Genomic DNA, 16104 nt, shown 5'->3' with positions numbered 1-16104 from the left:
ATTTTTGCCTTGAGAACCCCATGAAGAGTATGAAAAGGCAAAATGATAGCATACTGAAAGAGGAACTCCCCAGGTCGGTAGGTGTCCAATATGCTACTGGAGATCAGTGGAGAAATAACTCCAGAAAGAATAAAAGGATGGAGCCAAAGCAAAAACAATACCTAGTTGTGGATGTGACTGGTGGTAGAAGCAAGGTCCGATGCTATAAAGAGCAATATTGCATAGGAACCTGGACTGTCAGGTCCATGAATCAAGGCAAATTGGAAGTAGTCAAACAGGAGATGGCAAGAGTGAACGTCGACATTCTAGGAATCAGCAAACTAAAATGGACTGGAATGGGTGAATTTAACTCATATGACCATTATATCTACTACTGTGGGCAGGAATCCCTTAGAAGAAATGGAATAGCCATCATGGTCAACAAGAGAGTCCAAAATGCAGTACTGGGATGCAGTCTCAAAAACAACAGAATGATCTTTGTTTGTTTCCAAGGCAAACCATTCAATATCACAGTAATCCAAGTCTATGCCCCAACCAGTAACACTGAAGAACCTGAAGTTGAACGGTTCTATGATGATCTACAAGACCTTTTAGAACTAACACCCAAAAAAGATGTCCTTTTCATTATAAGGGACTGCAGTGAAAAAGTAGGAAGTCAAGAAACACCTGGAGTAACAGGCAGATTTGGCCTTGGAATGTGGAATGAAGCAGGGCAAAGACTAATAGAGTTTTGCCAAGAGAATGCACTGGTCATAGCAAACACCCTCTTCCAACAACACAAAAGAAGACTCTACACATGGACATCACCAGATGGTCAACACCAAAATCAGATTGATTATATTCTTTGCAGCCAAAAATAGAGAAGCTCTGGACAATCAGCAAAAACAAGACTGGGAACTGATTGTGGCTCAGATCATGAACTCCTTACTTCCAAATTCAGACTTAAATTGAAGAAAGTAGGGAAGTCCATGTTTGATGCATGATACAGGATGCTTGGGGCTGGTGCACTGGGATGACCCAGAGGGATGATACGGGGAAGGAGACGGGAAGGGGGGTTCAGGATGGGGAACACGTATATACCCATGGTGGATTCATGTTGATATATGGCAAAACCAATACAATATTGTAAAGTAATTAGCCTCCAATTAAATAAATTTTTAAAAAAAAGAAATAGAGGAAAACAACAGAATGGGAAAGACTAGAGATCTCTTCAAGAAAATTAGAGATACCAAGGGAATGTTTCATGCAAAGATGGGCTCGATAAAGGACACAAATGTTATGGTCCTAACAGAAGCAGAAGAGGTGGCCAGAATACACAGAAGAACTGTACAGAAAAGATCTTCATGACCAAGATAATCAGGATGGTGTGATCACTCACGTAGAGCCAGACATCCTGGTATGTGAAGTCAAGTGGACCTTAGGAAGCATCACTATGAACAAAGCTAGTGGAGGTGATGGAATTCCAGTTGAGCTATTTCAAATCCTGAAAGATGATACCGTGAAAGTGCTGCACTCAATATGCCAGCAAATTTGGAAAACTCACCGGTGGCCACAGGACTGGAAAAGGTCAGTTTTCATTCCAAGCCCCCAAAAAGGCAATGCCAAAGAATGCTCAAACTACCGCACAGTTGCACTCATCTCACACCCTAGTAAAGTAATGGTCAAAATTCTCCAAGCCAGGATTCAGCAATGCGTGAACTGTGAACTTCCAGATGTTCAGTCTGGATTTAGAAAAGGCAGAGGAACCAGAGATCAAATTGCCAACATCCACTGGATCATGGAAAAAGCAAGAGAGTTCCAGAAAAACATCTATTTCTGCTTTATTGACCATGCCAAAGCCTTTGACTGTGTGGATCACAATAAACTGTGGACAATTCTGAAAGAGATGGGAATACCAGACCACTTGACCTGCCTCTTGAGAAATCTGTATGCAGGCCAGGAAGCAACAGTTAGAAGTGTACATGGAACAACAGACTGGTTCCAAATAGGAAAAGGAGTACTTCGAGGCTGTATATTGTCACCCTGCTTATTTAACTTATATGCAGAGTACATCATGAGAAATGCTGGGCTGGAAGAAGCACAAGCTGGAATCAAGATTTCTGGGAGAAATATTAATAACCTCAGATATGCAGATGACACCACCCTATGGCAGAAAGTGAAGAGGAACTAAAAAGCCTCTTGATGAAAGTAAAAGAAGAAAGTAAAAAAGTTGGCTTAAAGCTCAACGTTCAGAAAACGAAGATCATGGCATCTGGTCCCATCACTTCATGGGAAAGAGATGGGGAAACAGTGTCAGACTTTATCTTTTGGGGCTCCAAAATCACTGCAGATGGCGATTGCAGCCATGAAATTAAAAGACGCTTACTCCTTGGAAGGAAAGCTATGACCAACCTAGATAGCATATTCAAGAGCAGAGACATTACTTTGCCAACAAAGGTCCATCTAGTCAAGGCTATGGTTTTTCCAGTGGTCATGTATGGATGTGAGAGTTGGACTGTGAAGAAAGATGAGCACCAGAGAATTGATGCTTTTGAACTGTGGTGTTGGAGAAGACTCTTGAGAGTCCCTTGAACTGCAAGGAGATCCAACCAGTCCATTCTAAAGGCAATCAGTCCTGGGTGTTCTTTGGAAGGACTGATGCTAAAGCTGAAACTCCAGTACTTTGGCCACCTCATGCGAAGAGTTGACTCATTGGAAAAGACTCTGATGCTGGGAGGGATTGGGGGCAGGAGGAGAAGGGGACAATAGAGGATGAAATGGCTGGATGGCATCACCAACTCGATGGACATGAGTTTGGGTGAACTCCAGGAGTTGGTGATGGAATGGGAGGCCTGGCGTGCTGTGATTCATGGGGTCACAATGAGTCGGACATGACTGAGCAACTGAACTGAACTGAATGTCTGGTTGCATTTCCCTGGTGGCTTAGGCAGTAAAGCGTCTGCCTGCAATGTGGGAGACCCAGGTTCGATTCCTGGGCTGGGAAAATCCCCTGGAGAAGGAAATGGCAACCCACTCCAGTACTCTTGCCTAGAAAATTCCATGGATGGAGGAGCCTGGTGCACTACAGTCCATGGGATCACAAAGAGTCAGACACTACTGAGTGACTTCACAGTGTCTGGTTGCTCTCTCTTTTTTTTTTTAACATCAACATTCTGATTGAAGTCTCATTTAACAAGGCATTGTAGAGTGTTCTCAATTATCCTGTAAATCCTTGACTCAAAGTTGATTAAGAAGGAGAAAACTCCAGTTTGAGGGGTTTTTAAACCACAAATTCATTAACTCAGCAGAACCAAGCATATGTGGACCCACATAAGAAATAAAAAGAATGACAGTATTTTTTATAGATGACTAGCTCGTAGCTACTTTTGGGGAGGTAGTGTTGTTGTTTTTCAGTTGCTAAGCAGTGTCCCACTCTTTGTGACTCCATGAAGCCTGCAGCATGCCAGGCTCCCCTGTCCTTCACTATCTTCCAGAGTTTGCTCAGATTCATGTCTATTGAGTCACTGATGCTCTTTAACCATCTCATCCTCTGCTGCTCCCTTCTCCTTTTGCCCTCAACCTTTCCCAGCATCATGGTCTTTTCCAGTGATGGCTCTTCTGCTCAAGTGGCCAAAGTATTGAAGCTTCAGCTTCAGTCCTTCCAATGAATATTCAGGGTTGATTTGCGGCAGTTATGGGATGAACCTAAACTGCTTTCTGAATTTGGAGATTTTCTTAAATATCTTCTCTCCTAGAATATCTCTCCAGTATTAGTGCAGATCCTGGCTAAGGCTTCCTGGTCACCTCTTGGAGACAGATGGGTATCCTTAGTGGCTCATGTAGGTGCCCCATTCCTTCATTATCTTTTCAACAACATAGTGAATTTCAGTTTACCACCCACAGCTCTTGAGTCGGTGAACTAATATGAATAATCTGTAGGTGTGCTTGATGCTTGGTGGCTAACTTTAAAGGTAAATCCAATTCTGCCCCTTGAAGCTTAAATCTAGCCTTAGGCATTTTCTGTGTACGTATCTAGCAGAGGTTTATGTACAATATATATGGTGGCCACCATGGGCTTCCCTGGTGGCTCAGATGGTAAAGAATCTGCCTGCAGTACAGGAGAGCAGGGTTCAATCTCTGGGTTCAAAAGATGCCCTGGAGAAGGGAATGGCTACCCACTCCAGTATTCTGGCCTGGAGAATTCCATGGACTGAATAGTCCATAAGGTCACAAAGAGTCAGACAGGACTGAGGGACTTTTACTTTCATGTATAATGCAAATACATGGTAATCTTGGGAGTAATCAACTATTTACATTAGGGAAAGGATGCTATGCTCACATGGGAGCTGAGGAATGGAATACCTTTCCCTGGTCATCAGTCACATGACTCCAATCAGAGGTGCTATTTTTTGAACAACTAATACTAGAAGACCCTACTTTTCTTTCCTGTTATAGTAGCAGATAATTTTGTATGATGTTGATATTCTTAAAGTACTCCCACAGATTTATTCTTTGACCCTAACACAAACAAGGCCTCTCTGAATTATGTATTCCTCAAATGCTGAAGTCATTTTTTGAACCCTGAAAATTTTCGGGGACTATACAGTGAAGGTACTACATTTGGAATGTACCTCAGTAATTATGGTTTATTGCCCTTTGTCACTACCAGCTATTTGTTGATAAGCTTGGGCTTATCAAGATTTTGCCATGACCTGGTCTGCCAAGTCATTTGGACTGTAAACAATGGATTTGGGCTTTGCTTAAGTTCCTGTCCAAAAATCTAACCCTTTAATGATTAAAGGGTATAAGCTAATAGGTATAAGTGACCCACCCACAGAAATCACACTGCTTGGCTATGCAGGTAATTGCTTTTTCCTTAAAGAGCATTTTTGGATTTCTATGGAATTGGTGTAGTGCTTGGATCCTATCTGAATGACAGTGCTTTCCCCTCTATTCCTAGATCTTCAGAGTATGGGACAACACCTCTGCTGATTTCCTAGAATTGGGTCATTACTGTTAGTGATAAGAAGCTTGGTTAGCATCTTTTGGGAGAACCAGTGGCATTGCTTCTTGGAGCGGTCACACTGCATGTTCCCAGTTTAACATCCACACAAATCAGCTCTAATGATATTGGTCTCTTAAAAACACAATCACCTCAAAAATATTGGCATGAGAAATTTAGGGGTGACCTTATTTTTACAAAAGCATGAACTTCACATCCAGTCTGAACGCAGAATGTTCATGTACCTTTCTGTAGTAGGAACGTGGTGTCCCATGTTTGGACTGATCTGCAGTTATTATTGTAGTGTAGAGATAGAAATACCACCACCACCACCCATAGTAGCAGCAGCAGCAGCTTAATACTTGCTAGGCTCTGTGTTCAGAACTTTAAATATATCATCAATTAAAAAGCTCAAGCAAACCTGTTGTATTCCTATTTTGCTGATCTGGGACCTGAAATCCAGGGGTTAAGTAACTGAACTGCCCACCACAGAGCTAGTAAATGGTAAAGTGAGAATTTCAGTCTAGATGCTATGACTGCAAAGCGCATGGTATGACCACTGTGAGAATGTACACTTCTGGTGTCCTTCTGCCCTTTATGCCTGCAGGTTGGGAGCTCAATTACCTTAGAAAACTTCCATTTATTTGACATGTAGCAAATATGTACTCCTGCCACTGCCTCATGTGTGGGCCAGTGTTAGACCTAGTTCAGTCAAGAGATGAACTCGATGGCACCCTCATAAGCTCTGATGAAAGGAGTTTCAGTCCTCGTCATCCTAAGAGAACTCCTAGATGGAAATTTAGAAACAGTGTCACAGCCCTGCAGTCAAAGCAGTGTCTTTGTCTGGTGGTTGAGTCTTGGCAAAATCAAATTTCTGAGTTGCTGTGGATTGTGCTTACTGAAAAGTGCATTTTTAATGATGCTTATCAAATGCCCTTTGTTGTTGTTTAGTCTCCTAAGTCATACATTGTTGTTGTCTAGTGGCTAAGTTGAGTCTGACTCTTTGCAATCCCATGGACTGTAGCCTGCCAGGCTTCTCTCCAGGCAAGAATTACTGGAGTGGGTTGTCATTTCCTTCTCCAGGGGATCTTCTCAACCCAGGAATCAAACCCTCATCTCTTATGTATCCTGCATTAACCCATGGATCCTTTATCTCTGAGCCACCAGGGAAGCTCTTATCAAATGCCCTAGCTCATCTGTAAGACAAAACAAGTCGACGAGAGCCCATATCCTAGTCTTCCAATGTTCTAATTCACATATACTTATAAACATCCTTTTCTTTCCTTTAATTCACATTATATATAATCTTTTAAAAATCAATTTCTGTCGGAGGATAGTTGCTTTATAATGTTGTGTTCGTTTCTGCTGTGCAGAGAAGTGAATCATCTATACATATACATATAGCCTCTTTTGGATTTCCTTCCCATTTAGGCCACCACAGAGCACTGAGTAGAGTTCTCTGAGGTATATACATTAGTTCTTGTTAGCTATCTATTTAATGCATAGTATCAATAGTGCATATACTGTCAACATGTTAATTCAAGACTGACACATGAATCTCCCTGAAAGATGAATTTAGTGGTATTTCAGCATTTCTATGCACTGATTTTGTCTAGAGTTTCTTCTCTTCAAAGCATTTTCATCACATGAAGACCTAATGTAAATGGCAGTGATCAGGCTGAAAAAAAATCAAGTGACAGACAATAAAAGAATGACGATGGCCGGGGTGATGCTGATGATCTGGATACAGGATGATAATAACGTTCATCTCTGTGGGCAGTTCTGTGTTCTAGAAACAGGAGAAAAAGATCTTGAGGCTGTGGGGTTCACTGGATAGAGGATGAGAGCAAAAGAATTGCTTTAGACTTGGACCTAACTTTTCTGTATAATATTGCTTTCTCTTAAGTAGACATAACCATCTTCAGTTTACACAAAGCAACCTTGAGTAGCCTCGCATTGCAACGAGTTCCTTCACCTTATTTTCATGACTTTAAGCAGACATTTGCCATCTAAAAAAAATTGAGGTATAGTTGATTTGCAATGTTATGTTAGTTTCTGGTGTACAGCAAAGTGATTCATATATATATGTATATATAAATATTCATATATATTCTTTTTCAGATTATTTTCCATTATAGGTTATTACAAGATATAGACTATAGTTCCCTGTGCTATACAGTAGGTCCTTGCTGTTCATCTGTTTTATATGTACTGGTGTGTATCTCTTAATCCCAAACTCCTGATTTATCCCTCCCTCCTCCTCTCCTTTCCCCTTTGCTAACCATACGTTTCCTATGTCTGTGAGTATTTCTGTTTTGTAAATAAGTTAATTTGTATCACTTTTTAGAATCCGCATATAAGTGATATCACATTTATTTTTTCTTTCCCTGTCTTACTTCACTTAGTGTGACAGTCTCTGGGTTCATCCATGTTGCTGCAAATAGCTTTATCTCTGAATACTGTTTGTCTTATTTTGGCAAGGAACAGCTAGTAGAATTTCCTGGACATAAGAACTGTAGTAAGTTTACAGTGTTTCTTTGTTAAACCAGAAAAATGATAAAACATTTGATTATATTTTCCCTATTTGAGCTTCTTCACTGGACTGTTCAATTTTTACTAGGGAACTAAGTTGCAGAGCACATGATAATATATTTCACAAGATGTATTAACACATAATCACTGATGAGTTTAAAAAATAAATAATTGGATGCTGTTCTTAGGCTAGTCTTATTTAGTGTATCACATAGATAAGAAAGGCTTTGTAAGCAGCTGTTTCTAAAAATGAGCTGCTCTTTAATCAGGTACAAATTATGAATGAATGTGTTTAATAGTATTTAGATAGATAGAATGATTTTGAGAGTCAAACACCCATTTTTCCTCCTAAGCTAAGTACCTAAGGTGTGTTTTTTTTTTTCACTGATACTGGATACTAACTAAAGATAAAAATTAATATTTTTTCTTAATTAGAATTATTTGAAATACTTGCTGTTTATTGCTGTCATTCATTTACTTCTGCACCGAACTTTGGGGAAGCCCTGGGCCAGACACTATGCATGGTCTCAAGGATGGAGGAGAGAGATACAGGGGTATGACTCTGCCACAGACAAGAGCACACACAGCCGTGGTACCCAGAAGCTGACAAGCCTGTCTGAGAGAAGCCATGGAGGAAACCCATGGGCTGATGAAGGGTCAGTGGGAGAAGCCCTGGGCAAGGATGCAGGATGCGGGCATGGGGGTTGAACAGAGACCTTGATGTCTTCATACTGACAGCCCGAGAAGACCAGTCCAGTGAGAGAGGCTACTGCAGATAGTTATAAAGAGATATGGGCCTGGGGAAAAAGAAAATGGTGGTAAATATAAGGAAGTTATGAATTCTAGGTCCAAGCAGCAGAAGGTTGTGATTCATTTAATGTGGGGAATATGATGACTCCAGATTGCAGCCCATTGAGTTTCGAGTACTGTATGGTACATTGGAAGGACTGATGCTGTAGCTCTAATACTTTGGCCCCCTGATACGAAGAGCTGACTCATTGAAAAAGACCCTGATGCTGGGAAAAATTGAGCGCAAGAGGAGAAGACAACAACAGGGGCAACAGAGGACTAGATGGTTGGATGGTATGACTGACTCAGTGGGCAGCAAACTCAGGGAGACAATGATGGACAGAGAAGCCTGGCGTGCTGCTGTTCATGGGGTTGCAAAGAGTCGTAAATGACTTAGGGATTGAACAACAACAACAGCATGGTACATCGAGTATCAATGACCAATAGGCGATTGATACATGGGCCTACAAATGAGGTCTAAGATTTAATAGAGGGGGATGGGGGTGGTGGTTGAAGGTGTGAGTGTGTGGGTTCTGTAGGCAGTGTAAATAGAGTGAGGAACAGATGAAAACAGTCCTAGGAACTGACCTCACTTAAGGGATAGGGCATGGATAATCTGATTGTAGGACAATGCTCAGAAAAACAGTTCATGATGTTACAGACATCAGAGAAGGAAAAATGTTAAGAGAAATTCGACAGGAGTGGCAAATACCACTGAGGAGTCAAATTCAGAGAAGAATGGAAACATTCGGCAACAAGTTTTACTTAAAATGAAATATTTCTCTGAAGCGGAAGCAAGGTTCTAAATAATTTTTCAAAAGTGATAGAGCAAAAAATGGTGTTTTAAAAACCACTCTTTCATAACTGCAGCTCTGGAATTTGTTACTGCAAAGTACAAGAAAAGTAAGATTTAGCCAAAAACATGGTGATTTTAATGTCTCAGTTTGGGTCTTAAAAAACGTGTTTTTTTCCCCTTTCTTCCTCTAAATATGCCAAAATAAGCCATCAAGCTGCGACTCATTTATTAACTGTTCAATGTTAGCTTTTGTGACATTTGACTTGTATCAGGCATGTTTGGAAAATGTGAAAATATTAAAAGATTATTATAATAGGAAGATCGAATCTAACCTTGGTATGAGGACTCCAGTTGCTCGAATGTGGAGTAAATCTGTGACCATGGTTATCTGTCTGTTCTTCCAGCTCCTTTCCTTTCAGGTAGAACACTTGGGGTGAGGCAACTTTGCACCCTCACAGCTCCGTTGCTGTCGTTCAGTCGTTCGGTCATGTTCAACCCTGTGACCCCATGAACTTCAGTGCTCCAGGCTCCCCTGTCCGTCACTGTCTTGTGGAGTTTGCTCAAACTCACGTCCATGGAGTCGCTGATGCCATCCAACCATCTCATCCTCTGTCACCCTCTTCTCCTTCTGCCCTTAGTCTTTCCCAGCATCACAAGCAAATCGTAACACAGTTGCAAATTAGTTTTCCTGTCTCTGAAATCAAAAGTACATGTTCTCTAGAATTCTGCTTTTCAAACTATAGACTTCGACACGTTAATGGGCGATGAAATGGAAAATAGAAGAATAGGCTCCTCACAGTATGGAAAGTCTCATTTTGCCAAACACACATTTCAGCTGTGTGTGTGTGACACAGAGAGAGATGCTGTTAGATTTTGCTGTGGATTATTTTAAAATATTTGAGGAATACTGCTTTTGACTTGATCCCCTTCCTATTCTAAAATTCTTCCATCCCAGTTCATCATCAGGCTGTTCTTTAGGTGTCGTAATGTTTCCTGATAGTATGGTGGAGTGGCAGTAGGAAAACTGTTAAGGAATGACAGCTAATAACAGAAGAGAAAAGCATTAAGAGGTAAATAAGGCCAACATCTGTGTTGTATTTGACCACAAGACTGAATGAGCCTTTAAAATTTATTAGTATTCTGACTCACAGGTCATTACTGTAATTTATGAAGAAAAGTTTGAGTATGCTATATATTCACAAACAATAGAGTAATTCTTTTGATGGTGGTATAAATAAGCAACCATATCAAGGAGAAATAATCGTTTTTCAGAAGTAATGCTACCGTGGCACATAAATTCTAGAATTGCCAATTAAATAATTGCCATGTGTCTCTTCCGCCTGGCCACATAAAAAGATTCATTGACGTGGTTACGAGATAAGTCAGTGTATTTATATTGGCCTCAACGAGAAGGAGGACACACCTGAGTCAGGTGTTTGTTTCAGAAACAACTGTTTGAACTTTCCCTGCTGATCCATTCTGCTCTGGGCTGTATTTGAGCATTTGTTTTTCCTAGCATGCTTATTGCTACTTGGAATTCTTGTGAGTGAGCAATTTTCCTATAAAACCAAGATTCGATAAGAGTTTTTCTTTACTCACTTGTAAACTGTTTTTAATTCTTCTACAACCTATGAAATTTCATTGATTTTAGGTGGTAGCTCAAGGGGAAGATTGATCAAGGCTAAATCATTGCATAGGAAATGTGTTTCCTTTTTTTTTTTTAACTGGAGAATAATTGCTTTACAATGCTATGCTAGATTCTACTATGCAATAGATGAATCAGCTAACTGTATCCATATATCCCCTCCCTCTTGAGCCTCCTTCCCACCCCCATGCCAGCCCTCTAGATCATCACAGAGCCCTGAGCTGAGCTCCCTGCGCCATATAGCAGCTTCCCACTAGCTAGCTATTTTACACATGATGGTGTATATATGTTAATCTTACTCTCTTAGTTCATCCCACCCTCCCCTCCCCTGTGTACACCTATCTATTCTCTATATCTGTGTCCCTATTCCTGCCTCACAAATAGGTTCATCTGATTGCACAGGAAATTTGAAGGAATTGTTTTTATTTGTCTCTCCACACACAGCTCTTGGACACTCTGCTGGCCTAAGTATTTTTCTTTTCTGTATGCCTTCTTACAAAAACCCTGGGGTATTTGCTCAGCCCTTTTACCAATCTCACCCCAGATTTTTGGCAATGATGTGTTTTCTGCCTCCTTTCCACTGCCAGTCAGCTGGCAGAGAAGGCCTTGGGGGGAGGGGATTTGAGGCTAGCAGTACCATCCTGCTGTATTTCCTCAGACCTCGTCTTGTCCTTCTCTGGGACTCTTGCAAAGGTAAGAGCATCCAGGTGCTCATGCAGGTGGGGTAGACGGGAGCTAGTGGGATGGGTCCTGCAGGGATGGGGTTAACTCTGCCTTCCTGGCCACAGTTGATTGGCCCATGGCTGTACCCAGTGAGTCTCAGGCCCCTCCTTTCTCCCATGTATATAAACACATATGCATCCTAAGTTGTTTCAGTCGTGTCCAACTTTTTACGACCCTATGGGCTGTAACCCGCCAGACTCCTCTGTCCATGGGATTCTCCAGACAAGAATACTGGAGTGGGTTGCTATGCCCTCCTGCAGCGGATCTTCCCAACCCAGGGATCAACTGCATCTCCTGTAGCTCCTGAATTGCAGGTGGACTCTTTTACCTCTGAGCTGCTTGGGAAGCCCCTATGATTGTGACAAATTAAAAGATGGAGGTTTTTTTAAAATTCTATGGGATAAAATATTCTATCTGGTATTTGCTATCTAGCCATCTGATTTATTAGGTGAGAAAACTGAGGCTTAGTGAGCTAAAGACACCAAAGTAGAAGAACAAGGGTAGGGCTTGGCCCCTGGGTCTAGGTTCTTCTTCCACCACTTGTTGCTATGTATCAAAGCCCATGAGAAGATGGGGCTTTAGGTTGTTGATGCACTTCAGATACTTACAGGGTAGGGGGTAAAACAGGCAAATCTTGAGCTTTAAAATGAAGACAGTGTGTTTAGAAGACAATAGAGAAAATGGGCAAGGTTTATGTTGGACAGTATTAGGAAGCAAGATTATTTCTTTCTCTGGGTTTTTTGTTCTCTACTCCAAGACTCAGAGTTGGTTGATACACATATTACACCCCAGCCAGATGGATGGGCGACATGAAGGTGTAATTTCTCTAGTCATAGTTTCTCTCACTAAATGATACCTGTACATCCAAAGGTTTGCTGTGATTATTAAGTAGTAGATCAGAAATTATTGTTCTTTGGAAAAATTTTAAATGCCATAAAGGTGAAAGTTGGTATTGCTGTTAGAATGCCAATAAAAACTTGAAAAACTCACATTATATCCTTGAATACTTTCTCTACAGAATTTTTTGTTTGCTTTTCACTAACTATGCAGGCTTTCCTGATAGCTCAAATGGTAAAGAGTCTGCCTGTAGTGCAGAAGACCCATGTTTGATCCCTGGGTCAGGAAGATCCCCAGGAGAAGGAAGTGGTAACCCACTCTAGTATTCTTGCCTAGAAAATCACATGGACAGAGGAGCCTGGCAGGCTGTACCCCATGGGGATGCAAACAGTGGACATGACTAAGTGACTTACACACACACAGTCAGGATGTTCACCGTGAACATTGTTGCTTTGTGGGTGAGATGCATTTTGAACATAGTAACACCATTAAATACCTCCACACTCCCCATCTCAATGCCGGCAGATGTCATCAGGATATAGATTGTGTGGCACAGACCATCAATCACTAGTGTCAAAGGCTTGAAGTGTTGGGTAGAAGCCACTGTTGAGAATGCTGGTGCTCCCCTCTGTGTGTGGTACTGGCTGTTTGATGACTAAATAGTGTCACAAGAATGTCAAGATCAGCCTTCTGAGTTGGCATGGTGCCAGCTGGTCAGAATGGCCACCGCTTCCTATTTTGAGTGCACTCACAATTGGGAGGCAGGCTGAATAAATAAAAAATAATGGTAGTTATCATCTGGAGTAAAATTGCTATTTACTGTGCTTCTGAAATCTATCTAAATTGTATCTGTTTTCTGGTAGTTGTGACAGTGGTTTTAGACACTTCATGGATTATGTTGATTATGGGTGCTCAGTCATATCAGACTGTTTGTACCCCCATGGCTTAGATCCAACCAGTCCATTCTGAAGGAGATCAGCCCTGGGATTTCTTTGGAAGGAATGATGCTAAAGCTGAAACTCCAGTACTTTGGCCACCTCATGCGAAGAGTTGACTCATTGGAAAAGACTCTGATCCTAGGAGGGATTGGGGGCAGGAGGAGAAGGGGACGACCAAGGATGGGATGGCTGGATGGCATCACTGACTCGATGGACGTGAGTCTGAGTGAACTCTGGGAGTTGATGATGGACAGGGAGGCCTGGCGTGCTGCAGTTCATGAGACTGCAAAGAGTCAGACACGACTGAGCGAATGAACTGAACTGGACTATAGCCCACCAGCTTCCTCTGTCCATGGAATTCTCCAGGCAAGAATACTGGAGTGGGTTGCTATTTCCTATTGCAGGGAATCTTCCTGACTCAGGGATCAAACCTGTGTCCCTTGCATCTCCTGCATTGGCAGGTGGATTCTTTACCAACTGCACCACCTGGGAAGCCCAGGATTATGGGTTATCAGTTCAGTTCAGTCCCTTAGTTGTGTCCGACTCTTTGTGACCTCATGGACTGCAGCACAACAGGCTTCCCTGTCCATCACCAATTCCTGGAACTTGCCCAAACTCATGTCCATTGAGTCAGTGATGCCTCCATCACCAGTTCCCAGAACTTGCTCAAACTCATGTCCATTGAGTTGGTGATGCCATCCAACCATCTTATCCTCTGTCATCCCCTTCTCCTCCTGCCTTCAATCTTTCACAGCATCAGGGTTTTTCTCAGGGAGTCATTTCTTCTCATCAGGAGGCCAAAGTATTGCAGTTTCAGCTTCAGCATTGGTCCTCCCAATGAATATTCAGGACTGATTTCCTTTAGGATGGGCTGGTTGGATCTCCTTGTAGTCTGAGGGACTCTCAAGAATCTTCTCCAACACCACAGTTCAAAAGCATCAATTCTTAAGTGCTCAGCTTTCTTTATAGTCCAACTCTCACATCCATACACAACTACTGGAAAAACCAAAGCTTTGACTAGATGGACCTTTGTTGGCAAAGTAATGTCTGCTTTTTAATATGCTGTCTAGGTTGGCCATAGCTTTTCTTCCAAGGAGCAAGCATCTTTTAATTTCAGTCACCATCTGCAGTAATTTTGGGGCCCTCCAAAATAAAGTCAGCCACTGTTTCCACTGTTCCCCACCTATTTGTCGTGAAGTGATGGGACCAGATGCCATGATCTTAATCTGATGCCGTGATCTTTTCTGAATGCTGAGCTTTAAGCCAACGTTTTCACTCTCCTCTTTCACTTTCATCAAGAGTCTCTTTAGTTCTTCACCTTCTGTCATAAGGTGTCATCTGCGTATCTGAGGTTATTGATACTTCTCCCAGTAATCTTGATTCCAGCTTGTGCTTCATCCAGCCTACCATTTCTCATGATGTACTCTGCATATAAGTTAAATAAGCAAGGTGACAATATATAGCCTTGACGTACTCATTTCCCCTTTAGGAACCAGTCTGTTGTTCCATGTCCAGTTCTAACTGGTGCTTCCTGACCTGCATACAGATTTCTCAGGAGGCAGGTCAGACGGTCTGGTATTCCCATCTCTTGAAGAATTTCCCACAGTTTATTATGATCCACACAGTCAAAGGCTTAGGCACAGTCAATAAAGCAGAAGTAGATGTTTTCCTGGAACACTCTTGCTTTCTTGATGATCCAACCGATGTTAGCAATTTGATCTCTGGTTCCTCTGCCTTTTCTAAATTTAGCTTGTACATCTAGAAATTCATGGTTCACATACTGTTGAAGCCTGGCTTGGAAAATTTTGAGCATTACTTTGGTTGTGTGTGAGATGAGTGCAATTGTGTGGTAGTTTGAACATTCTTTGACACTGCCTTTCTTTGGGATTGGAATGAACACTGCCCTTTTCCAGTCCTGTGGCCACTGCTGAGTTTTCCAAATTTGCTGGCATGTTGAATGCAGCACTTTGACAGCATCATCTTTTAGGATCTGAAATAACTCAACCGGAATTCCATCACCTCCACTAGCTGTGTTTGTAGTGATGCTTCCTAAGGCCCACTTGACTTCACATTCCAGGATGTCTGGCTCTACGTGAGTGATCACACCATCATGGTTATCTGGGTCATGAAGATCTTTTTTGTATAGTTCTTTTGTGTATTCTTGCCACCTCTTCTAAATATCTTCTGCTTCTGTTAGGTCCATACCATTTCTGTCCTTTATTGAGTCCATCTTTGCATGAGATGTTCCCTTGGTATCTCTAATTTTCTTGAAGAGATCTCTAGTTTTTACTGTTCTATTGTTTCCCTGTATTTCTTTGCATTGATCACTGAGGAAGACTTTCTTATCTCTCCTTGCTATTCTTTGAAACTCTGCAGTCATATAGGTATATCTTTCCCTTTCTCCTTTGCCTTTCGCTTCTCTTCTTTTCTCAGCTATTGGTAAGGCCTCCACAGACAACCATTTTGGCTTTTTACATTTCTTTTTCTTGGGGATGGTCTTGATCACTGCCTCCTGTACAATGTCATGAACCTCCATCCATAGTTCTCCAGGCCCTCTGTCTATCAGATCTAATCCCTTGAGTCTATTTGTCACTTCTACTGTATAATTGTAAGGGATTTGATTTAGGTCATACCTGAATGGTCTCATGGTTTTCCCTACATTCTTCAATTTAAGTCTGAATTTGGCAATAAGGAGTTCATGATCTGAGCCACAATCAGCTCCTGGTCTTGTTTTTGCTGACTGTATAGAGCTTCTCCATCTTTGGCTGCAAAGAATATAATCAATCTGATTTTGGTATTGATCATCTGGTGATGTCCATGTGTAGAGTCTTCTCTTATGTTGTTGAAAGAGGCTGTTTGCTAT

At 41.7% G+C, this 16104-nt stretch overlaps 1 protein-coding gene across 9 annotated transcripts in view; it reads left to right on the top strand.

Moving 5' to 3' along the window:
• The window catches only part of EYA1 (EYA transcriptional coactivator and phosphatase 1), a 178368-nt gene that overhangs the window by 116148 nt on the left and 46116 nt on the right, over nucleotides 1-16104 (top strand). The gene's annotated exons all lie outside the window — the stretch shown is intronic.

Source organism: Capricornis sumatraensis, chromosome 11 (assembly GCF_032405125.1).
Source record: "Capricornis sumatraensis isolate serow.1 chromosome 11, serow.2, whole genome shotgun sequence".
NCBI lineage: Eukaryota > Metazoa > Chordata > Mammalia > Artiodactyla > Bovidae > Capricornis > Capricornis sumatraensis.
This window is presented reverse-complemented; position numbering and strand designations above follow the sequence as displayed.